Here is a 25188-nt window from a genome sequence, read left to right as displayed (position 1 = left end):
AACGAGAGAGAGAGAGAGAGGCTGTCACTCTAGCTCACAATAATATTAATTAAGGTATTAAGGTAGGTGTGGCCATCTCTCATAACCACAGCTCTGAAGGCGATACACCACCCCGTCCTCTCTCTCTCTCTCTCTCTCTCTCTCTCTCTCTCTCTCTCTCTCCTCTCTCTCTCTCTCTCGTTTGTGTGTGTGTGTGTGTGTGTGTATGTCTGTGTGTGTGTCTGTGTGTCTGTGTGTGTGTGTCTGTGTGTGTGTGTGTGTGTGTGTCTGTGTGTCTGTGTGTGTGTGTCTGTGTGTGTGTGTGTCTGTGTGTGTGTGTGTGTGTGTGTGTGTCTGTGTGTGTCCAATTTTTTGAGTAGATCATGTAGGTAATGTTTGCTTCTTCTTCTCTAACCTAACCTAACCTAACCTAACCTAACCACCATCATCTTCATCACCTCCGATCATCACCTTCACCTCCTTTATTACCACCACCATTATCATCATCATCACCACCATCAACACCATCGCCTCCATCAACACCATCGCCTCCATCAACACCATCGCCTCCATCAACACCATTTGTCATACGCTTCCTCACTGGTTGGCTTGACATATATCCGGCCAATCAGAACCTCGGATACTAAGCTGTAGGGGCAGTGGGTCGATGACGTCAACAGATGGAGATAGAAAGGTGTTTTGGCCGGAAATGCTGAGTCATCATGACCTAGCAGAAAATAAGTGACAACGGAGATAAGGCTTTAACTTACGTTCTTTGGCCAAGGTTGCGTGAGCCAGTTAAGAACGTTCTTACATAACAGTTAATGAAGAAAAGTTAACATAACGAACCCTAAAAATCGATCACTGTAACTGTATCATATCTTAAGTGAGGCAATTAGAAGCGTTCTCGTGTTGCCAATTTAAGGGGGAAAAGAATACCTCTATGACCCTTTATCCTGAGCAGAGATAAGGTCACCTCTGGTGGGTCATTGGTACAGAGGTCCTTAGGTTAAATATCCCTTAAGTACAGTGAATTAACCCCTTAATTACAGTGAATTAACCCCTTAAGTACAGTGAATTAACCCCGTAAGTACAGTGAATTAACCCCTTATATACAGTGAATTTACCCTTTAGATATAGTGAATTAACTTCCTAAGTACATGGATTAACCCCGTACAGTGATACGGCTTGACCCCTTAAGTACAGTGATACGGCTTGACCCCTTAAGTATGATGACTTAACCCTTTGAGTACGATGACGTTACCCCCTTTAAATTCGATGACCCATTTCCTAATTTATTGTACTCAAGGGATTGTAGTTATCGTACTCGAGGGGATGAATCATCGTACTCGAGGGGTTAAGGGAGTCTTTAAAGTGTGTAAGTTAGTTAGTTAGTTTGGAGACCGTAACAAAGAGACTCACCTAAGTTACGACACAACAATGGACCCCCCAACATAACGCCTGATTTAACTCTCGATAATACAAAATTACTCAATAAATTCTCATGCTAGAATTCATACCGCTTGGTCCTCTCTCTCTCTCTCTCTCTCTCTCTCTCTCTCTCTCTCTCTCTCTCTCACTTTCTCCTGTGTCTTGAAGTACAACAGCCACGAGTCATCCCGGACAGTTGATTGGCTGAGCGCGAAGATAAAGGCTTGTCTCTCATTGGCTGGATGTCGGTGAAGGCCGCGTTCGACGGACGGAGGAATTTGTCAGTGTCTGAATAATACTTTGTTGTTGAACACACACACAGAACACACACACTCACACACAGGCAAGACGTGTGTGTGTGTGTGTGTGTGTGTAGTTGTGTGTGTGTGTGTGTGTGTGTGTTTATTCTTTACCGAGAAAATGGTGATCTTAAACGCATGATATGTTAAATTGATGATTATTTAAACAGATAAACTTTTATACTGTAGTACTGACTGGTCAATACTCACTGACAACTCCCTCCACTATTTCCCTCACCTTCCCCCTCCCCTCTTCTCCCTCCCCACCTTCACCTTCCCCACCCCTTCACCCTCCCCCCACCCCCTTCACCTTCCCCCACACCCCTTCACCCTCCCCACCCTTCACCCTCCCCACCCCTTCACCTTCCCCACCCTTCACCCTCCCCACCCTTCACCTTCCCCACCCTTCACCTTCCCCCACACCCCTTCACCTTCCCCACACCCCATCACCTTCCTACACCCTCCCCACCTTCACCTCTATCCTTCACCCTCCCCACCCCTTCACCTTCCCCACCCCTTCACCTTCCTACACACCTTCACCCTCCCCACCTTCACCTTCCCACCCCTTCACCTTCCCCACCTTCCTTCCCCTTCACCCTTCACCCTCCTCACCCTTCCCCTACACTTTCACCCTCCCCCACCCCCCTTCCACCTTTCCCACACCCTTTATTCCCCACACCCCCCTTCACCCTCCCCACCCCTTCACCTTCCCCACACCCCTTCCTTCCCTCCCCTTCTCCCTCCACCCTTCACCTTCCCCCACACCCTCCCTACCCTTCACCCTCCCCACACCCCTTCACCTTCCCCCACCTTTCACCTTCCCCCCTTCCCCACACACCTTCACCCCTCACACCCTTCACCTCCCACCCCTTCACCCTCCCCCACCCCTTCACCTTCCCACCCTCCTTCCCACCTTCACCTCACACCCTTCACCTTCCCCACCCTTCACCTTCCCCACCCCTTCACCTTCCCCACCTTCACCTCCCACACCCCTTCACCTTCCCCACCCTTCACCTTCCCACCCCTTCACCTTCCCCCACCTCTCACCTTCCCCCACCCCCTTCACCCTCCCCTCCCACACCCTTCACCTTCCCCACACACCTTCACCCTCCCCACACCCTTCTTATCCCCACACTCACCCCTTCACCTTCCCCCACACACCCCTTCACCTTCCCTACACCCCTTCTCCCTCCACCCTTCTTCCCCACACCCTTCACCCTCCCCACACTTTCACCTTCCCCACCCTTCACCCTCCTCACACCCCTTCACCTTCCCCACACCTTCACCCCTTCCCCACACCCCTTCACCCTCCCCACACCCCTTCACCTTCCCCCACCCCTTCACCCTCCCCCTCTTCCCCCTTCCTCACCCTCCCTTCCCCACCCTTCACCTCCCCACCCCCTTCACCCCTCCCACACCCCTTCACCTCCTCACCCCTTCACCCTTCACACCCCTTCACCTTCCCCACCCCTTCACCCTCCTCCACCTTCACCTTCCACCCTCCTCCACCCCTTCACCTTCCCCTTCACCCTCCCCACACCCCTTCACCCTCCCACCCTTCACCTCCCACACCCCTTCACCCTCCCCACTCCTTCACCCTCCCCACACCCTTCACCCTCCTCCACACCCCTTCACCTTCCCCCACCCCTTCTTATCCTCCACCCCTTCACCTTCCCCACCCTTCACCCTTCCCCACCCTTCACCTTCCCCCACCCTTCTTCCCCACCCTTCACCCTCCCTTCACCTTCCACCCTTCCTTCCCCACCCTTCCACCCTTCACCTTCCCAATTGGTTATTGTTATGTCACCGCTCGTTTATGATAACAGTTATTTAAGGTGCTTGTTATGATACACAGTCTACAGTCAGTTATCTGTCAGTCTCCACAACCGACAGTCAGTCGCCCTCCTCCTTCAGTCACTCATCGTCAACAGTCTAAAGCGATAGTCAATCACCATGGCAGTCAATCTCTTCCAGCAGTCTTTAAAGACAGTTAATCACCTCAACAGTCTATAACGACTGTTACTCACCCCAACAGTCTATAATGACTGTCACTCACCGTTGCTCCTCCAATCAATCACCTCAACAGCCAATAGCTATAATTCTCTTACCATCTCCAAGCGACAGTCACTCCCCATCACTTCAGTGACAGTCACTAACAGTCTACAGTCGACACAAATGGAAACTGTGACCCTTGAAAAAAATTTTAAAACAATTTTCCGACTTCTTTCCAGATTTGGACGATCTGGGGAAATCGACTCCAGTAAATTTTCCCCCCAAACTCCTCATTATTACGTGAAGGATGTGACCAAGAGAATATTTCTCCAGGGCGAAAAACTTTCCTAATGTGGAACGATATTTCTCGAGGTTAGAAATTATCAATTATCTCCTGAGGCGTTTGACGATAGATGTTTGTGATACTTTGTGAAAGGGTGGGGGTGAGAATTTTCCTAGTTCTGGTGTTTTCTGTATAGTATTATTATTATTATTATTATTATTATTATTATTATTATTATTATTATTATTATTATTATTAATGAAAATATATTTGTTCTTGTTGTTATTAATGGTCCCTTTTCTTCTCTTCGCTTTTATCATCATCATTTTATCACCTGTCACTGCCACCACCTCTTATTCCTCTCCTCTCTCTTCTTCACTCTCTCTCTCTCTCTCTCTCTCTCTCTCTCTCTCTCTCTCTCTCTCTCTCTCTCTACGGCCTTCTTCTTTCATCCTTCTCTCTTCTCCACTTCCCATTACCTTCTCCATATCATCCCCTCTTTATCTTTATCCTTCATTCCGTCCTTCTCCTCCCTTGCCTCTTTTCCTCTTTCTCTTCCTCTCTCTCCTCTTCTACGTTTCTCCCCCTCCTCTATTCTCCCTCCCTACTCTCCCCCACTTCACCTCTGCCTTTCCCTCCCTATCACTAACCTTCTTTTCTCTCTTCCCCTCCTTCTCTCACCTTCCCCTCATCCTCCCTCCCTCCTTCCTCTCACCTTCCTCCTTCCTCCTCCCACCTTCCCTCCTTCTCCACCTCCCTCCTTCCTCTCACCTTCCCTCCTTCTCCCCACCTTCTCCTTCCTCTCACCTTCCCTCCTTCTCTACCTTCCCTCCTTCCTCTCACCTTCCTCCTTCTCCTTCCCTCCTTCCTCTCACCTTCCCTCCTTCCTCTCACCTTCCCTCCTTCCTCTCACCTCCTCCCCTCTCCACCTTCCCTCCTTCCTCTCCACCTTCCTCCTTCCCTCTCACCTTCCCTCCTTCCCTCTCACCTTCCTCCCCTCCTTCCTCTCACCCCCTCCCTTCCTCTCACCTTCCCTCCTTCCTCTCACCTTCCCTCCTTCCTCTCACCTTCCCTCTTCCTCTCCCACCTTCCCTCCTTCCTCTCACCTTCCTTCATCTCCCTTCCCTCCTTCCCTTCCTCCTCCTCTCACCTCCCCTCGTCTCTCCTTCACCCCCGGGCAGCCTTTGTCAGGTTCGCCGCAGGAAACTCAACTTTTAAAATTAGCTGAGAACGTTTTAGGATATCGAACCCGGGTTCCTTGAGAGATTTCTGGCTGGTGGTCCTGGGAGGTTGTTGTGGGTACATCCTCCTCCCTCTCCCTTCCCCTCACCCCTCCCTCCTTGCCTCCTCACCTTGCCCCTGCCCTCACCTTGCTCCTGCCCTCCTCTCCTATCTCTCTCCTTTTGTCCCTCCCTGATCCTTCGCCTCCTCCTTCCCCTGACCCTCTCCTCTCCCTCTCTCTTCCCTCTCTCTTGTCCCCCCTGCTTTCCTCTCTCCTCCCTCCCTCCCTCCTCCTTCCCTCCCTCTCTTTGTCCCTCCCTCCCTTCCCTCCCCTCTCTTTGTCCCTCCCTCCTCCTCCCGTCGTCTGCAGGAAGCAATTGGAACTCATTCTGTACTAAATTTTCATATTTTGTGTAACAGCGAGAAGTAATGTTGGAGACTTAAACAACTTAAATCTCATCTTATATTTTGAGTAAGGAAAAAATGACTGATTATTTTTAATATTTTTTGTATTTTCTTAAACAGTAAAATTATAAAAAAAAATATATATATAAAATAGGAGAAAAAGTAACTTGATTTTATTGATTATTATTGATTTATTTCTTAAGACAATAACATAAAATAATTAATATACAAAAATAAAAATAAAATAAAATAATCGGAATTTTTATAATATACTTTTTTATATTTACATTCATATAAATCCCCAAATTAAGTTAGAGATTTGTTAATGGTAAATGAGATAGAAATAGAAATACTCACCTAAGAGTTATTGAAAAAAACAATGATAAAACTGAGGAAGATTTACATAGATGTTAGTAAAGAAGGATATGGAGAAATAGTGTATATATAACCTGGTGGATGTTGTGAGTGTATGTATAACCTGGTGGATGTTGTGAGTGTATATATAACCTGGTGGATGTTTGGTGTATGTATAACCTGGTGGATGTTGTGAGTGTATATATAACCTGGTGGATGTTGTGAGTGTATATATAACCTGGTGGAGTTGTGAGTGTATATATAACCTGGTGGATGTTGTGGGTGTATATATAACCTGGTGGATGTTGTGGTGTATATAACCTGGTGGATGTTGTGAGTGTATGTATAACCTGGTGGATGTTGTGAGTGTATATATAACCTTGGATGTTGTGAGTGTATATATAACCTGGTGGATGTTGTGAGTGTATGTATAACCTGGTGGATTTTGTGAGTGTATATATAACCTGGTGGATGTTGTGAGTGTATATATAACCTGGTGGATGTTTGGCAGGTGTATGTATAACCTGGTGGATGTTGTGAGTGTATATATAACCTGGTGGATGTTGTGAGTGTATATATAACCTGGTGGATGTTGTGAGTGTATATATAACCTGGTGGATGTTGTGAGTGTATATATAACCTGGTGGATGTTGGGAGTGTATATATAACCTGGTGGATGTTGGAGGTGTATGTATAACCTGGTGGATGTTGTGGTGTATATAAACCTGGTGGATGTTGTGAGTGTATGTATAACCTGGTGGATGTTGTGAGTGTATATATAACCTGGTGGATGTTGTGGTGTATATATAACCTGGTGGATGTTGTGAGTGTATGTATAACCTGGTGGATGTTGGAGATGTATATATAACCTGGTGGATGTTGTGAGTGTATATATAACCTGGTGGGTTGTGAGTGTATATATAACCTGGTGGATGTTGGTGAGTGTATATATAACCTGGTGGATGTTGTGAGTGTATGTATAACCTGGTGGATGTTGTGGTGTATGTATAACCTGGTGGATGTTGTGAGTGTATATATAACCTGGTGGATGTTGTGGTGTATATATAACCTGGTGGATGTTGTGAGTGTATATAACCTGGTGGATTTTGTGGTGTATATATAACCTGGTGGATGTTTGAGTGTATATATAACCTGGTGGATGTTGGTGTATGTATAACCTGGTGGATGTTGTGAGTGTATATAACCTGGTGGATGTTGGAGTGTAATATAACCTGGTGGATGTTGTGGTGTATATATAACCTGGTGGATGTTGTGAGTGTATATATAACCTGGTGGATTTTGTGGTGTATATATAACCTGGTGGATGTTGTGAGGTGTATATAACCTGGTGGATGTTGTGAGTGTATATATAACCTGGTGGATGTTGTGAGTGTATATATAACCTGGTGGATGTTGTGAGTGATATATAACCTGGTGGATGTTGTGAGTGTATATATAACCTGGTGGATGTTGTGAGTGTATGTATAACCTGGTGATGTTGTGAGTGTATATATAACCTGGATGTTGTGAGGTATGTATAACCTGGTGGATGTTGGAGGTATAACCCGGTGGATGTTGTGAGTGTATGTATAACCTGGTGGATGTTTGAGTGTATATATAACCTGTGGATGTTGTGAGTGTATGTATAACCTGGTGGATGTAGTGTATGTATATGTATAACTGGTGGAGTGAGTGTATATATAACTGTGATGTGAGTGTATATATAACCTGTGGATGTTTGATGTATATATAACCTGTGGATGTTGTGAGGTATATATAACCTGGTGATGTTGTGAGGTATATAACCCGGGTGATGTTGTGAGTGTATATATAACCTGGTGATGTTGTGATGTATATATAACCTGGTGATGTTGTGAGGTATATATAACCTGGTGGATGTTGTGAGGTATGTATAACCTGTGGATGTTATGTATGTATAACCTGGTGGATGTTTGAGAGTGTATGTATAACCTGGTGGATGTTGTGAGTGTATGTATAACCTGGTGGATGTTAGGAGTGTATGTATAACCTGTGATGTTGTGAGTGTATATATAACCTGGTGGATGTTGTGAGGTATAAACCTGGTGGATGTTGTGAGTGTATATATAACCTGGTGGATGTTGTGAGTGTATATATAACCGGTATGTTGTGAGTGTATGTATAACCTGGTGGAGTGTGAGTGTATGTATAACCTGGTGTATGTATAACCTGGTGGATGTTGTGAGTATATATAACCTGGTGGATGTTGTGAGTGTATATATAACCTGGTGGATGTTGTGAGGTATATATAACCTGGTGGATGTTTGAGGTATATATAACCTGGTGGATGTTGTGAGTGTATATATAACCTGGTGGATGTTGTGAGTGTATGTATAACCTGGTGGATGTTGTGAGTGTATGTATAACCTGGTGATGTTGTGAGGTATATATAACCTGGTATGTTGTGAGTGTATGTATAACCTGGTGGATGTTGTGAGTGTATATATAACCTGGTGATGTTGTGAGTGTATATATAACCTGGTGATGTTGTGAGTGCATATATACTGTAGAACGCTAGACAATAGACAGAATTATAACTTTCTCTGATGTGATATAAATTTTTGACTTCATGTGAATTTTTTACTTTACGATAATTTAGACTTGATGGGGGGATTAAAACTTTAAGTTAATTAAAACTATAAAATGAAGACTAGAAATAAGATTTTATACAATTTTAAACTTACTTTTACAAAATGAAAGTTAATATTATTTTGTTTTATTATTATTATTAGTAGTAGAAGTAGTAGAAGTAGATAGTGACGTTGTGGTAGTGACGGTACTCTGAACGCTGGAGGATACATGAACTGTCTCAGAGAAGCTTTCAGATGGCTGGTGACGTATAAGATATCCGAATATGAACTCCAGGAAGATGTAAACAAACATTATTAGAAACCAGAATCCTTAAGGGGCGAACGCCATCGATAGTAAACAAACAATATTAAGAAATCCAGATAAATCCTCATGGGGCTACGCGAACGCAGATAAGTTAAGAAGAAACTGACGAAAAAAAACCACTCCGTCTACAAGCAGGCGGGGCTTCACGAACGCCGGTGATGAGAAAATCTTGGATAATCCGGATGCAGGGAGGCGAAGGTGTACGAACGCTGATGACGTCATATTCTTGGTGGCGAGGCTTCGATTGTGTTGTGTCGTAATAAATTTGTCTCATTCCTTTTATCTCTTAATATTAATGTTATATATTGAAGCATTTGTTTTAGCTTATATTTACTATTTAGACTTTATGAGAATTTAAGGAACTTAACGTATTTTTTTTATTTTTCATATTTTTTAATCTCTCTCGCTGACTCGTATATATTTCTGATATGTCTTATATTAAACTATAGCTACACACACACACACACACACACACACACACAGACACACACACACACACATACACACACATACAAACACAGACGCGAGAAGTGAAAGCCCCTCCTGCTACAGCTCTGGGGGGGTTAATAACTCAGCAACACAAGAGTAGTTATTTTTCCTTAATATCAAATATCTGGAACCCCTTCTGCTGGTGGTGGGGGAGGGGGGGTAAGGAAGGAGGAAGGAAGGAGGTGTTAAGAAGAAAGGATATGTTTCCCATCTTTCTCCCTTACCCCATCCACCCCCATCATCTGTCTTTCCCCCCCTCCCTGTTCTTCTGTCTTTCTTCCCCACCATTTTTCCACCATCTCCTCTTCCCTTTCCCACCCTCCCTACACCCTCTTCCCTCCCCCACACCCCTCCCTGCACCACCTCCCCTACACTACCTCACCACCACCCCTCCCTACCCTCCTCCCTCCCTCCCTCCATTGGGTCCTCTACTTAAATGTTATTACCGTTGTAGTGAGTCGTGCACACCTCCACCCTCTCTTGTATGTATGTATGTATGTATGTATGTATGTATGTATGTATGTGTATAAATAAATATATATGGCATATTTAAGGCTGATGTAGAGAAACCATCACCACCACCATTCCACCATCACCTTCACCATCACCTTCCATCACCTCCACCATCACCTCACCTCACCATCACCCACCACTCCACCACCCACCACACCACCTCCACCACCACCACCACCTCACCACCCACCATCACCACCACATCACCTCCACCATCACCTCACCATCACCATCACTCCACCACCCACTCCATCTCCACCCACTGCCCCCACCACATCACCTTCACCATCACCTCACCATCACCTCCACCACCTCCACCACCTCCACCATCACCTCCACCTCACACTCACTCTCCACCTCACTCCACCTCACTCCACCATCACCTCCACCATCACCTCACCCCACCTCCACCTAACTCCACTCCACCATCACTTCACCTTCCACCTTCACTCCACCATCTCACCATCACCACCATCACCCACCATCACCTTCACTCCACATCACCCCATCACTCCACCACTCCACCATCTCCACTCCACCACATCACTTCACCTCACCCACCTTCACCCACCACATCACCTCACCATCACCCAACCACCATCACCTCACACCATCACCACTCCACCATCACCTCCACCATCACTCCACCACCTCCACCATCACCTCACCACCATTCCACCCACCACCTCATCACTCCACCATCACCACTCATCACCACCACCTCCACCATCACCTCACCATCACCTCTCACCATCATACCACCTCACCTCCACCTCCACCATCACCTCCACCATCACCCTCACCACCCTCCACCACTCTCACCATCACCTCCACCATCACCCACCATCACCTCCACCATCACCCACCACTTCACCTCTCACTCCACCTTCACCTCCCACCCACCTCACCACACTCCACCATCACCTCCACCATCACCCACCATCACTTCACCTTCACTCCACCTCACTCCACCATCACCTTCACCATCACCATCGCCCTCTCACCATCACCATCACCCCTCTCACCATCACCTCCACCATCACCTCTCACCTCATCACCTCCACCACACCTCCTCCACCATCACCTCCACCATCACCTCACCATTCACCTCCACCATCACCTCCACCTACACCTCCACCATCACTTCACCTCTCACCCACCTTCCACCCCACCTTCCACCACCCACCCACCCCATCTCCCACCACCATCACCTTCACCCACCTCACCCACCACCACCATCTCACCATCACCTCCACCACACCTCACCACCACCATCACCTCACCATCACCACCACCATCCATCTCACCATCACCTCACCACCTCCACCATCCACCACCACCATCCTCACCATCACCTTCACCATCACCCTTCACCATCACCATCACCATCACCATCACCTCCACCATCATCCAACCATCACCTCCACCATCGCCTCCACCATCACCAACCATCACCATCACCATCACCATCACCTTCACCATCACCTTCACTCATCACCCATCCCCCTACTCCTCGTTTATCTGTTTTAATTATATTCTTTATTCATGGTGACGGTGATGATGTTGGTGGTGGTGGTGATGGATGATGATGGTAGATAATGATAGTGGGTGATGATGCTGATGGATGATGATGGAGATAACGATAGTGGTGATGATGCTGATGGATGATGAGATAATGATAGTGGTGATGATGCTGATGGATATTGGTAGATAATGATAGTGGGTGATGATGGTGATGGATGATGTTGGTATAATGATAGGTGATGATGGTGATGATGATGATGGTAGATGATGATATGATGGATGATGATGGTGATGGATGATTGGTAGATAATGATAGTGGGTGATGATATGATGATGATGATGTAGGATAAGGTAGTGGTGATGACAGGATGGATGATGAAGATAATGATAGTGGGTGATGATGCTGATGGATGATGTTGGTAGATAATGATAGGGGTGAGTGATGATGCTGATGGATGATGTTGGTAGATAATGATAGTGGGTGATGATGGTGATGGATTGTTGGTAGATAATGATAGTGGGTGATGATGGTGATGATGATGATGGTAGATGATGATAGGTGATGATGATGATGGTGATGGATGATGTTGGTAGATAATGATAGGGTGATGATGGTGATGGATGATGATGGTAGATAAATAGGGTGATGATGAAGATGCTGATGGTAGATAATGATAGGTGGGTGATGATGGTGATGGATGGCTGGTAGATAATGATAGTGGGTGATGATGGTGATGGATGATGATGGTAGATATGATAGTGGGTGATGACGATGATGTAGGTAGATGATGATAGGTGATGATGGTGATGGATGATGATGGTAGATGATGGTGATGGATGATGATGATGGATGATGCAGATAATATGGTGATGGATGATGGTAGATGATCATAGTGTGATGATGGTGATGGATGATGTTGGTAGATGATGGTGTTGGATGATGATGGTGATGTATGATGCTGGTAGATGATGATAGTGGATGATGATGGTGATGGATGATGATGGTAGATAACGATAGTGGGTGATGATGCTGATGGATGATGTTAGAAATGATAGTGGGTGATGAGCTGATGGATGATGATGGTAGATAATGATAGTGTGATGATGTTGATGGATGATGTTAGATAATGATAGTGGTGATGATGATGGATGATGTTGGATAATGATAGGTGGTGATGATGGTGATGGATGATGATGGTAGATGATGATAGTGGGTGATGGATGATGATGGTAGATGATGATAGTGGGTGATGGATGATGATAGATGATGATAGGGTGATGGATGATTGGTGATGGATGATGTGGTAGATAATGATAGTGGTGATGATGGTGATGGATGATGATGGTAGATAATGGTAGGGTGATGATGGTGATGGATGATGATGGATAATGATAGTGGGTGATGATGCTGATGGATGATGTTGAGATAATGATAGGGTGATGATGGTGATGGATGATGATGGTAGATAATGATAGTGGGTGATGAATGATGATGGTGATGGATGATGATGGTAGATAATGATAGTGGGTGATGATTTTGATGGATGATGTTGGTAGATAATGATAGTGGGTGATGATGGTGATGGATGATGATGGTAGATAATGATAGGGTGATGATGCTGATGGATGATGTTGGTAGATAATGATAGGTGATGATGGTGATGATGATGATGTATGATATAGGGTGATGATGATGATGGTGGATGATGATGGTAGATAATAGTGGTGATGATTGATGGATGATGATGTAGATAATGTAGGGTGATGATGGTGATGGATGATGATGGTAGATAATGATAGTGGGTGATGATGCTGATGGATGATGTTGTGATAATGATAGTAGGTGATGATGGTGATGGATGATGATGTAGAGATGATGATAGTGGGTGATGGATGAGTGGTGATGGATGATGTTGTAGATAATGATAGTGGGTGATGAAGGATTGATGATGATGTTGGTAGATAATGATAGGGTGATGATGTTGATGGATGATGTTATAGATAATGATAGGGTGATGATGGTGATGGTGATGGATGATGTTGGTAGATAGGGTGATGATGGTGATGGTGATGGGATGATGATGATGGATGATGATGATGGATGATGATGGTATGGATGATGGATATGAGTGGTGATGGATGATGATGGTGATGATGGTATGGATGATGATGGTGGTAGATAAGTGATGGAATGTGGTAGATAATGATGGTGGGTGATGATGGGATGGATGATGATGGTGATGTGATGATGGTAGATGGATGATGATGATAGACACGATAGTGATGGATGATGATGGTGATGGATGATGCTGTAGATAATGATAGGGAATGATGGTGATGGATGATGGTAGATGATGGTGTGGATGATGATGGTGATGGGTGATGCTGGTAGATGATGATAGTGGATGATGATGGTGATGGATGATGATGGTAGATAATGATGATGGATGTGATGGTGATGATAGAGATAGATAGTGGGTGATGATGGTGATGGATGATGATGGTAGATGATGATAGGGGTGATGATGGTGATGGATGATGATAGAAATAGTAGAGATGGATGATGGTAGATAATGATAGGGGATGATGGTGAGGATGATGATGGTAGATAATGATAGTGGGTGATGATGGTGATGGATGATGATGGTAGATAATGATAGTGAGTGATGATGTGATGGATGATGATGGTAGATAATGATAGTGGGTGATGATTGATGGATGATGATGGTAGATAATGATGAGGTGATATGATGATGGTAGATAATGATAGTGGGTGATGATGGTGATGGATGATGATGGTAGATAATGATAGTGGTAGATGGTGATGGATGATGATGGTAGAGATAATGATAGTGGATGATGATGGTGATGGATGATGATGGTAGATAATGATAGTGGGTGATGATGGTATGGATGATGATGACAGATAGTGATGATGGTGATGGATGATGATGAGATAATGATAGTGAGTGATGATGATGGATGATGATGTAGATAATGATAGTGATGGATGATATTAGATAATATAGGTATGGTGATGGATGATGATGGTAGATAATGATAGTGGTGATGATGGTGATGGATGATGTTGTAGATAATGATAGTGAGTGATGATGTGATGGATGATGATGGTAGATAATGATAGTGGGTGATGATGGTGATGGATGATGATGGAGATAATGATAGTGGGTGATGATGGTGATGATGATGAGTAGATAATGATAGTGAGGATGATGGTGATGGATGATGATGTAGATAATGATAGTGGGGATGATGGTGATGGATGATGATGGTAGATAATGATAGTGGGTGATGATGGTGATGGATGATGATGGTAGGATAATGATAGGGTGATGATGGATATGATGATAGATAATGATAGTGAAAAAAAAAAGGTGATGATGATGATGTAGGTAGATGATGATTGTGGTGATGATGGTGATGGATGATGATAGATGATGGTGATGGATGATGATGGTGATGATGATGCTGGAGATAATGATATCGGTGATGGATGATGGTAGATGATCATAGTGGGTGATGATGGTGATGGATGATGGTAGATGATGGTGATGGATGATGCTGTAGATGATGATAGGGTGATGGATGATGATGGTGATGGATGATGATGGTGATGGTGATGATGGTAGATGATGATGCTGATGGATGATGCTGTAGATAATGATAGGGTGATGGATGATGATGGTGATGGATGATGGTGGTAGATGATGATGGTGATGGATGATGCTGGGTAGATGATGATAGTGGGTGATGGATGATGATAGTATGTGATGGATGATGATGGTGATGGGTGATGATAGAGGATGATGCTGATGGATGATGGATGATGATGATGGTAGATGATGCTGGTAGATGATGATGCTGATGGATGATGCTGGAAAAGGTTTGCAACAGTGAAAAAAATATCTACATTTTATAAATAAAGTGAGCGAGAGAGTGGGTGCTGCTGCTGCCACCGTGAGAACAAAACTGTCACCTCTGGCGGCTGCTCCAGAGTGTCAGGGGGGATGGGTTAAATGGGGAGAAGTGGGGTGGGGTTAGAAGGAGTGGGGTTAAGTAAGAGAGTGGGGCAGGGTTAAGTAGAGAGGAGAGTGGGGCGGGAGTTAGAAGCTGATAGGGAGGGTATTGTTTTAGAATACATTAGAGGAGGCCACTTATATGTCGGCTGGTTATTTGCTGCCGTCATGTTGTGAGCCCTGCCTCACCCTGCCCTGCCTCACCTGCCCTGGTCCACCCCTGCCCTGGTCCACCCCTACACTCACCCTGCAATGGTTCACCTGCCGCACCCTGCCTAATCCACTCTGCACTCACCCTGCCTGGTCCCACCCCTGCACCCTGCCTCACCCCTGCCTGGTCACCCTGCCTCACCCCTGCCCTGATCCATCCTTCCCTCACCTGCCTAGTCCCACCTGCCCTGCCTCACCCCTGCCTGGTCCACCCCTGCTTCACCCTGCCCTGATCCATCCTTCCTCCCACCCCTGCCTGATCCACTGGTCCGTCTGCCTCACCCTGCCTGATCCATCCTTCCCTCACCTGCCCTGATCCACTGGTCCATCGCCCTGCCTGTCCCCTGACCTACCTCTTTCCACCTACCTCACCCCGCCTGCCTCCTGCCCCTGCCCTGCCTCACCCTTCCTTGCCTCACACTGCCACGCCTCACCTGCACCCCTGCCTCCTGCCCTGCACTTCCACCCCCAACCCCTGCCTCACCCCTTCCTTGCCTCCTCTGCCCTGCCTCACCCCTTCCCCGCCCTCACTCTGCCCCTGCCTCACCCTGCCCTGCCTCACCCTGTCTTGCTCTCCCAGTAAATGGACAACACCTGCTCAGGTCTCATCCACAAGGGGCAGTTGAAGCAGCTCAGTACATGAACACAACCACAGTACCGGTGACTTCTCAACTTACTGGTGACTGTCTACCATACTGGTGACTGTCTACCATACTGGTGACTCTGCTATACTGGGGATTGTCAACCATACTGGTGACTGTCTGCCACTTCTTGGAGTATCTGCCAGTTTGTTTACAGAGCTATTACTAAGAGACTGAGTATTAATTTCACCCCCACCTCGTGACGTCATAACCAATCAGCTGTCGACTTGAGATCACGTGACAATGATTAACTGACGTCACAACAAATCAGCGATTGACTTGAGATCACGTGCCAATGTTTACCTCACGTCGCAACCAATGAGCGGCTGACTTGATATCGACGATGGGTGATGCAGATAGATGTGTACAATGAATAGAAGCTGAATAAACTGAATCTTGATAATTTAGTAAAGGTAAAACAGAAATTTGAAACATTTACACAAGATTTTTTTCTACATCACATGATAAGATTTTACAGAAGGGAGGAGAGAGGCGCATCACAAAAGCAACTTTCAGCAACCACCTCTGCCCCTCTCCACCCCCATCCTCGTCCACCCTCTCCACCCCTTCCACCCTCCTCCTCTACCCCTCCTCCACCCCCCTCCACCCCCACCCCCTCAAAAAAAACAACCTGCTTGATTATACATTCATAAGGTAATTAACGCTGTAAGAACCTTAATACGCCGACAAAGGCCATTTTGCTTGAGCATGATGTGAACAAGACGAGACAAGATATTTTTTTCCACGGGAGACTCTTGTGTTCATCCTGTGTTATTGTGTTGTTCTCCTGTTATATTTCATGGTGATCTTCTTAACGTTATGTAACTTAATGTGTTTTACACTGACTATATTTTGTATGTATTAATGAAAGGATATATATTTATGTGTGTATATAGTGTGAATACATGTACAGTATGTTTGGCTATACTGCAACTAAGCATGAACGTGTATGTTATACTAACCTAACCTAACCTAACCTAACCTAACCTAACCTGACCTAACCTGACCTGAACTAACCTAACCTAACCTAATCTAACCTAACCTAACCTAACCTAACCTAACCTAACCTAACCTAACCTAACCTAACCTAACCTAACCTAACCTAACCTAACAGAATATATACCCCCCGTTAATATCCCCTAAATTAAACAAAGGCTGTAAATAAATCAACACACAATACGTTTATTATAACAACAATGATGAAAGTTTATGTTGACGTAATCACCTCCCAGGTAACATGTTCAATATAGGCGCCACGTTTAACACACACACACACACACATCGGCACAGCTGTCACGTGATGGTTCTGGGTCACCGGTGATTGGTGGTTCTGGGTCACCGGTGATTACTGTTTGGGTTAGGTTAAGTTTTCTCTATAAAAGGAGTCTGGAGGTGACACACTGTGGAGGCCATTACACATCTTCATAAGGAGAAGTTAATCGGATTGTGAACTTTTTCCCCCTGACCTTATGAGGAGGTGGAGTGCCTCTGTCTAGCACAAGACTCACGTGGCCTTCAGGACTCACGTGGCCTTCATGAGTCTAGTTCAGGACTCACGTGGCCTTGATGAGTCTAGTTCAGGACTCACGTGGCCTTCATGAGTCTAGTTCAGGACTCACGTGGCCTTGATGAGTCTAGTTCAGGACTCACGTGGCCTTCATGAGTCTAGTTCAGGACTCACGTGGCCTTCATGAGTCTAGTTCAGGACTCACGTGGCCTTCATGAGTCTAGTCTGCACCACGTATTCTCTATGAGTCTAGTCTGAAAATTCACGTGGCCCTGATGAGTCTAGTTCAGGACCATGTACCCTGATGAGTTCAGTTCAGACCTGTGGCTTCCTATGAGTCTAGCCCAGACCCAGGGCCTCTCTATGAGTTTGCCCAGGACCTGTGCCTTCAAGGAGTCTAGCCCAGACCTCCATGGCCTTTTTTTTTTGATGAGTCTAGTCTGTGACTACGTGGCTTCTATGAGTCTAGTTCAGGGACTCACGGGTCCCTTGATGAGTTCAGTCCAGGACTCCATGGCCTCTAAGGGAGTCTAGTCTGTGACTCCACGGGCCTCTATGAGTCTAGTCTAGACCTTACGTGGCCCCATGAGTTCAGTTCAGACCATGCGGCCTTCATGAGTCTTAGTTCAGACCCATGGCTCTGTGAGCTCAGTTCAGGACCATGGCCTTCAGTGAGTCTAGTCTAGACCCATGTGGCCTCTATGAGTCTAGCTCAGGACTCCACGTGGCCTCATGAGTCCAGTCCAGGACCACGGGCCTTCAAGGAGTTCAGTCTAGGGACCAAGCGGCCCTCTGGTGAGTCTGGTCTAGACCTACGCACTTTGATGAGTCTAGTCTAGACTCCATGGCCTCTTATGAGTCTGTTCAGACCACGGCCTCTTGCATGAGTTCAGTTCAGGATCTACGGCCTCTATGAGTCTGGGTCCAAGACTCACGGCTTCAAGGAGTCTGCTGAGACTCCACGGCCTCTATGAGTCTGTGACCACGTGGCCTTCATGAGTTCAGTCTACACTCACGTACCTCTATGAGTCTGGTCTGTGACTCAGGCCTTGATGAGTCTAGTTCAGGACTCACGTGGCCTTCATGAGTCTGGTTCAGGACTCACGTGGCCTTCATGAGTCTAGTTCAGGACTCACGTGGCCTTCATGAGTCTAGTTCAGGACTCACGTGGCCTTGATGAGTCTAGTTCAGGACTCACGTGGCCTTCATGAGTCTAGTTCAGGACTCACGTGGCCTTGATGAGTCTAGTTCAGGACTCACGTGGCCTTCATGAGTCTAGTTCAGGACTCACGTGGCCTTCATGAGTCTAGTTCAGGACTCACGTGGCCTTCATGAGTCTAGTTCAGGACTCACGTGGCCTTGATGAGTCTAGTTCAGGACTCACGTGGCCTTGATGAGTCTAGTTCAGGACTCACGTGGCCTTGATGAGTCTGGTTCAGGACTCACATCTGACAAAATATAATGGTTTGTGTTTTGTTTGGGCGTTAATTCGGTTTGTATTGATGTTGTAAGGAAGTAAGTGTACTCATCATCATCATCATCATTATCATCACCATAACCATCATCATCATCATCATCATCATCACCATCACCATCATCACCATAACCATCATCATCATCCTCATCATACTCATCATCATCATCATCATCATCATCATCATCATCATCATCATCATCATCATCACCACCACCATCATCATCATCATCATCATCATCATCATCATCATCATCATCATCATCATCATCATCACCATAACCATCATCATCATCATCATACTCATCATCCATCATCATCCACCATAACCATCATCATCATCATCATACTCATCATCATCATCATCACCATAACCATCATCATCATCATCATACTCAACATCATCATCATCATCACCATAACCATCATCATCATCATACTCATCATCACATCATCATCATCATCATCATCATCATCACCACCATCATCATCATCATCATCATCATCATCATCATCATCACCATTATCGTCATCATCACCATCATCATCATCATCATCATCTGTCACCATCATCATCATCATCATCATCATCATCGTCATCATCACCATCCTCATCATCATCATCATCATCACCACCATCATCATCATCATCATCATCATCATCTCACCATCATCATCATCATCATCATCATCATCATCTCATCATCACCATCATCATCATCCATCATCAATATACTCATCATCATCATCATCACCATAACCATCATCATCATCATCATCATCATCATCATCATCACCGTATCAATCATCATCATCATCATCATCATCGTATCTTCATCACCATCATCATCATCATCATCATCATCATCATCATCATCACCACCATCATCACCACCATCATCTACATCATCATCATCATCATCATCATCATCACCATCATCATCATCATCATCATCATCACCATAACCCAGCATCATCATCATCATCATCATCATCACCACCACCATCATCATCATCATCATCATCATCATCATCATCATCATCATCATCTCATCACCAATATCGTCATCATCACCGCCCTCATCATCACCACCCTCATCATCATCATCATCATCATCATCACCACCATCATCTGTCATCTTACATAACATCGCCCTTCATCATCATCACCATCATCATCATCCGTCATCATCATCACCATCATCATCATCATCACCATCATCATCATCATCATGTAAGTCACACCTGGGGACGTGGTTGACAGATGTCTTGGGGCTGTTGGTGTCTGCCGGTGGTGGTCGGTGTTGTACCTTGTCTCTGCTGTCAACACTCAGTAATTTAATTTCGTTGTAAAAGTGACAGTCTTAACAGGTTTTAATATAGGGTTCTCTTATGTGTGTATATATGTTACGTTTTTTTGCGAAATCGGTTACTTTGCAAAATTACCGGCATGCATATAATTTACAAACAGGCTACCTAAACTAACCTAACCTTATGGTTAGGTTAAGTGAGAGGTTAGTTTAGTTTAGGTTAGGTTAGGTTAGGTTAGGATGGCTCGTGTAGATGGATACCCAGTTAAGTGGTTCTGTTACTTTTTTTTTTACTTCGGTTATTTTGTTTGTAAGATATTTTCCAAAACTACCACTATGCATGCCGGGAATTTTGCAAAGTAACCAATTTCGCAAAAAAAACATAACAGACACAATCTAATATATAAATAATGTTTGCTCCTCGTGTATCGAGGATGGCCGACCCAAGGCCACTTAGTCGTGAATATGTTTAAGGTGTAGAAGCTGTAGCCAACACAACAACCACACCCCGAGTTAACGAGTTGCATGACCAATTGCACTCGCTAACTGCACTGGCTAATCATTAACCCGGAACACGATCCACAACTCGATTAACATCCAGGTAAAGAAACTTGCCCTTATATATATATATATATATATATATATATATATATATATATATATATATATATATATATATATATATATATATATATATATATATATATATATATATTTACTAGTGTCTTATAACTCCAGGCCAGCTGGAGGGAGGAAAGAGAGGAGAATTTTTCATTACTTAGGGAGACAAAGGAAAATTAGTCTTTTGGGTCCATGGCCCAAAGAAAGTAGAGGCAGCCCAGCCTTCGTTATGTTGTGAGGGGCGGGGGTAGTGTAACACGGTGGTGATCACTGTACCGTGTGAGGGGGTAGTGTAACACGGTGGTGATCACCGTGTACCGTGTAGGGGGTAGTGTAACACGGGTGGTGATCACCGTGTACCGTGTGAGGGGGTAGTGTAACACGGGTGGTGATCACCGTGTACCGTGTGAGGGGTAGTTAACCACGGGTGATCACCGTGACGTGTGAGGGGTAGTGTAACACGGGTGGTGATCACGTGTACCGTGTGAGAGGGTAGTGTAACTGGTGATCACGTGTACCGTGAGGGTAGTGTAACACGGGTGGTGATCACCGTGTACCGTGTGAGGGGGTAGTGTAACACGGGTGGTGATCACGTGTACCGTGTGAGGGGGTAGTGTAACACGGGTGGTGATCACCGTGTACCGTGTGAGGGGGTAGTGTAACACGGGTGGTGATCACCGTGTACCGTGTGAGGGGAGTAGTGTAACACGGGTGGTGATCACCGTGTACCGTGTGAGGGGGTAGTGTAACACGGGTGATCACCGTGTACCGTGTGTGAGGGTAGTGTAACACGGGTGGTGATCACCGTGTACCGTGTGAGGGGGTAGTGTAACACGGGTGGTGATCCGTGTACCGTGTGAGGGGAGTAGTGTAACACGGGTGGTGATCACCGTGTACGTGTGAGGGGTGTGTAACACGGGTGATCACCGTGTACCGTGTGAGGGAGTGAACACGGGTGGTGATCACCGTGTACCGTGTGAGGGTAGTGTAACACGGTGGTGATCCGTGTACCGTGTGGGGTAGTGTAACATGGGTGGTGATCACTAAAAATCAGTTCTTATAAACTAACTACTCGTATTATTGTACGTTGGTTTCTACTCTGGTGGACAACATGAGACACATACAGAGAGAGAGAGAGAGAGAGAGAGAGAGAGAGAGAGAGAGAGAGGGGGGTGAACTAACACAGGTAGACAAGAGGAGAATGAGTTTTGATCTGGTTAAGTTGTGAGGAGAGGAAGTGACAGAGTGACCCAGGGATTGTGGGAGACGGGGTGGAAAGATGGTGGGGAGGAGGAGGTGGTGGGAGAGATGGGAAGGAGAAGGTAGAGAGAGAGAGGGAGAAAAGAAGAGAAGAGAAGGAGAGAGGCAATGAAATGAACACGAAATGGAGAAGGGAGATGAGGTAGAGTGCAAAAATGGCGGAGAGGAGAGAGAGAGTGGAAAAGCGGTGGGGAGAAGATGAAGAGAAGAGAGGAAGGGCAAGTGGAAGAGAGAGAGGGAGGAGAGGAAGAGAGAGCATATTTCAGGACATTTGTGAGCATTTGTATCTGTTTTGGGACTTATTATTCTCCAAGGAGCATTTATTTGTTTTATTGTTATATTGTAAATTATTTGTGATTTTTTTTCAAGCGTTTTTTTAGCCTCGTTCTCTGCTGGAGTTGTTTACGTGTGAAGTCTCTGTAAATCTCTCTTGTTCATTTCTGTTTACATATGAGTCATTTAAAGCCTCCCTGAAGCTGTCTTGTTAATTCCTGTTTACATTTCAGCTCATTTGAAGCCTCTGAAGCTCTCTTGGTCATCCCTGTTTGCATTTGAGTTCACTTGAGGCCTCTGTGAAACTTTTGTCCATTTCTGTTTATATTTGAAGCCTGTTTGAAGCTGTCTTGCTCATTCTTGTCTACACTTGAAGCATTTGAAGCCTCTGTAAAACTATCCTCTCTCTGCGTTTATTTGAAGCCTCTGCGACGCTGTCTTGTTCATTCCTGTTTACAGTGCAGCTCATTTGAAGCCTCTGAAGCTCTCTTGCATATTCCTCTATGCATGTGAAGCTGTTGAAGCCCTGTTGTAGTAGTCCTGTTTTCGCTGGAGTTCATTTGGCGCGTTTGTGGACTTGCCGGGGCTATTTATAACCTCGTTGGCGCGGTATTGACCAAACCTGGCGCGAATTTTACGATCCCCTGGCTAATATTTGTCTAAACTAGATAGGCTACATGTATTTATTTACGATTCATATTTCTCTTAATTTATCTTACGTGTTTGGCCTTAATTATCGTTGTTGTTTCTTATGCTTCAATTATTTTATCACTTCTTACTTATTTCTTATTAGTGTTAAGTTATCGAAGTTAAAGGTTTAAGTCATCGTAATCAAGGGATTGTTTTATCATACTCAAAGGTTTAACTCAGCATACTCAAGGGTTTAAGTCATCATACCCAAAGGTTAACTCATCATACTCAAGGGATTAACTCAGCATACCCAGAAGGTTAACTCATCATACTCAAGGGATTAAGTCATCATACCCAGAAGGTTAACTCATCATACTCAAGGGATTAAGTCATCATACCCAAAGGGCTTAACTCAGCATACCCAGAAGGTTAAATCATCATACTCAAGGGATTAAATCATCATACTCAAAGGGATTAAGTCATCATACTCAAAGAATATTAAACTAACCAACACAGAAAAAAAATCTTGAAATGTTTTATTAGTTTTCATATTTTATCGTTTATTTGTGACTTAAATCAACTTGAGTTTGTTGAGGAGAGACGATTTCCTCTGGGTGAACTAATCCTTGTGGGGATTAGTTGAATTAGTGGGTCCAAGGTTCCTACAAGACCCTCGGTAATTTATGGGAGAGAGAGAGAGAGAGAGAGAGAGAGAGAGAGAGAGAGAGAGAGAGAGAGAGATATATATATATGGCTACAGGTTGAACGAGGTAGAAAGAAACAGAGAGAGAGAAAGAGAAGTTGAGAGAAAGAGAGGGAGACAGAGAGAGAAAGAGAGAAGCTATAGAGAGAGAGAGAGAGAGAGAGAGAGAGAGAGAGAGAGAGAGAGAGAGAGGGAGAGGTTTGTCAAAGATTAAACTAGCTCCTAACTCTTACTTAATGGAGGGAATTGGGTCTAATGAAACTGGCTCTCTCTCTCTCTCTCTCTCTTTCTCTCTCTCTCTCTCTCTCTCTTTGGGGGTTCGGTGACTGAGTGGGCACAGTGTCCGCCTCCCGTTTTAACAGTCCCCGGTTCGATTTCAGGCACCCCTAGTCGACCCAGTTGAGGATATGAAGAAAGTCGAGTGTACTGTAGTGGCGGCCGATCTGCCTCCTTGTGTCGATGGCGTTACAACCTCGGCCATATGTCCTTCACTGCCAACACTAATACCAGAATAGTGATTATACCCTTCCTTATCTCCCACTGATGCCAGAACCAAGATTATACTCCTCCTCCCAGTGATACCAGGACATTGATCACACCCCTCACTTTGTATCAGTGTTACCAGAACCTGAGTCCATCATTCCTTGACAGTGGAAATGGATACACATTATCTGTATCACGAAAACTACTGTAACTGAGAGACAGACAGAGGTGTGTGTGTGTGTGTGTGTGTGTGTGTGTGTGTGTGTGTGTGTGTGTGTGTGACCTGTGGTGTAATGGTCAACATGTTCGCCTCGTAAGCGAGGGGACCCGGGTTCGATCCCCGGGCAGGGTGAAACTATGGGTAAGTTTCTTTACGCCATTTGCCTCTGTCTACCCAGTAGTAATTGGGGACCTGGATGTTAATCGATTTGTGGATCGTGTTCTGGGGTAATGATTAGCCAGTGCAGTTGGTGAGTTGTCCGGTCTTCTTGGATTATTCTTGACACTGGGTCATGCAGCTCGTTAACTTAGGGTGTGGTTGTTGTGTTGGCGACAGCTTCTACACCTTAAACAAATTCACGCCGAGGTGGCCCTTGGGGCGGCCATCCTCATACA

The 25188-nt window shown here is 45.2% G+C and overlaps 1 non-coding gene across 1 annotated transcript; it reads left to right on the top strand.

Annotated features, from left to right (window-relative positions):
- The first annotated feature begins 24852 nt into the window (after positions 1-24852).
- Trnat-cgu lies at positions 24853-24927 on the top strand. Its single transcript has one exon. It is a non-coding gene; the product is annotated as a tRNA-Thr (tRNA).
- The last annotated feature ends 261 nt before the right edge of the window (positions 24928-25188 follow it).

The sequence above is a fragment of the Homarus americanus genome, unplaced genomic scaffold (assembly GCF_018991925.1).
Source record: "Homarus americanus isolate GMGI-L3 unplaced genomic scaffold, GMGI_Hamer_2.0 scaffold12316, whole genome shotgun sequence".
In the NCBI taxonomy this organism is placed as follows: domain Eukaryota; kingdom Metazoa; phylum Arthropoda; class Malacostraca; order Decapoda; family Nephropidae; genus Homarus; species Homarus americanus.
The sequence above is the reverse complement of the archived record's forward strand: the minus strand, read 5'-3'. Positions and strand labels throughout refer to the sequence as shown.